We start from the raw sequence: 2,377 nt of genomic DNA on the forward strand, positions 1-2,377 counted from the left end.
TAGCTTAGTAAATATTGTGTTTGTACATGTAGAGATTTTATGCAGGTTGCAAGTACTAGGTATCGACTTCTCTGAATTGCCAAGATGAGCATACCCTATTGCATTATCTCAATGGTAAGAGAGGGGAGATAAATTCTTAAATCCAAATCCTAAACCTTTAAGCCATTTGTCCTAATTGAAAATTAGGATAAGTATTTGAGTTGAGAACCCTCCAAATGCATTGAATGACATTAATTCATGATTATAACCATTTAGTTTGATTTTGTATGTGTTTTTTTCTTATGATGGGTTTTCGTATGTTGTTTAATGAGTCTTGATGAATTTTTTATTAAATAAGTCTAATTAAAAGATTAAACTAATGATTTAATTTAATGGAAAATTATTATGATATTTTAATATTTAATTATATTTAATTAATTGAGAAATTAATTAAATAAAAAGAATTAAATTTGGAGATTAAAGTTGTAAGTATAAATTTAGAATGTGATAATATTTATTTAATTTAATTATAATATATTTAGAGTTCATTTTTAAATAAATGCTAAATATTATTGTTATTTAAGTTAATAAATAATTTATCAATTAAGTTTCTAAAATAACTTAAAAGTGAAAAAGATATTGAATTATTAAAAAAAATCTTGATTGCATGATGCGTGCATGAGTTGAATATTAAAGAAATCAATTAAAAGGATAAAACATGTGGACTTAATAAAGATATTTTAATTTCATAGTGTGCATGAGATTAAAGTTAATTAATTAATTAAAAAAGAATTGAAGTGGAAAATTAAATAAAGTAATTTAATAGTGCAATTAATGTGCATGAATAAGATTAAGAAAAGATTAATAAAAGTTAATATTGAGTTAAGGGTTGTGAGCAAGGAGTTCTCCTGGGTGAACGCACAATCAGTGCCCCAATTTAAGGAGAACGCTTTATCACAATTAGGGGGTTCATTATTGAGAGATAGGAATTTTGGGAGATGAAATTGGATGCAAATTTTGGAAGTGAATTTCAAAAGGAGAACTCTAGGAAAAATTTTAGAGGAAGGTTCTTGAAGAGGAGAAAATTCTCTCATAGTTTTTAGGTGGTTGCATATTAGCATCGGACTCAGGTAGGGTCTTGTATTTTGATCAATAATTAATTACGCAATTATCATTTCCTATCTTCTTCATGCCTATGGATTGTAAATATGAATTCTCTGTGATGAACCCTTAAACATTTCAATATTGTGAATTATTAGATGCTTGCCAATATCTTGTGCATATGTAGAGATTAGAAAAGTGAACAGGAACCCTTGTTTGCTAGATTTAAGATATCAGGATTTAATCAGGGAGGGTTTGAGATTTAAAAAGAAAATTTAAAATTAGAGATTTAATTGGTTAAATGTATTTTCTCTATTAGGTTAATGTTGAAAACAATTTTTAAAAAGTAAAAATAAAAATAAATATTTTTTTTTTAAAGAGAGGGTTTTGTATATTTATAAATCTTTTTTTAAAAAATTAATTTATTAAAAAATGTTATTTAAAATAAAATTTATTTATATATTTTCATTTATAAAAAAAGAGAGTGAGTTTTATTTGAAAACAAATTTTTACAATATAATAATTGGAGGGCAGGGGTTTTCACCCCACCCCATGCCTTCTTATATTCTGCCAGTGAAGGACTGCTGCATAGTCGTACCTACGACTACAGTCGCAGGGCCGACTGCGGCAGCAACCATCGGTGCACAGCCCTCTGCGTATGTGTTGATTTTTATTTTATTTTTATGTTTTGTATTATATGTAATGCAGTTTAAGTTTGTAACATGTTATTAATTTGGTATTAAATTTATTATATGATATTTAATATCTATTTGATATTATTTAATATATAATAAATATTAATATCTTTAAATATTTTTTAAAAATATACTTTTTTATTATTTAATAAAATATTAATAAAGTTAAAACTAAAATTATTAAATTAATAATAATTTGTTAAGTAATATTGAAAGAAAAGAGATATTAATAGAAGTGTTTAGTGGATACTCATTAATTAATTTAGTTAAAAATTAGTTTGACTAAATTTAATTAATGATGAATCTGGTTAGTGGATTTATTAGTATATAATTGTCATTAAACTTAATTAAATGCAATTTTAATTAAGATTAATTAATAGAATTATATAATTATTGAATTATTAATAGATGATGGTTACTTTATTTACAATCGATGAAGATTATTTTAAATAAATGATTATCCTTAGGGTGTTTTAAGGAAATTAATTTTAGAAAAATTATTATAGGGGTAATTCTATAGATGAATGGGTTTATTTGCAAGGGTAGAATTGAGATTCTTATCTATTTGAAAACTCACACTGAAATGAAAATTGGAATTTTAC

This window comes from Cupressus sempervirens, chromosome 10 (assembly GCF_028749045.1).
Source record: "Cupressus sempervirens isolate cs-2001-9-10 chromosome 10, ASM2874904v1, whole genome shotgun sequence".
In the NCBI taxonomy this organism is placed as follows: Eukaryota; Viridiplantae; Streptophyta; class Pinopsida; order Cupressales; family Cupressaceae; genus Cupressus; species Cupressus sempervirens.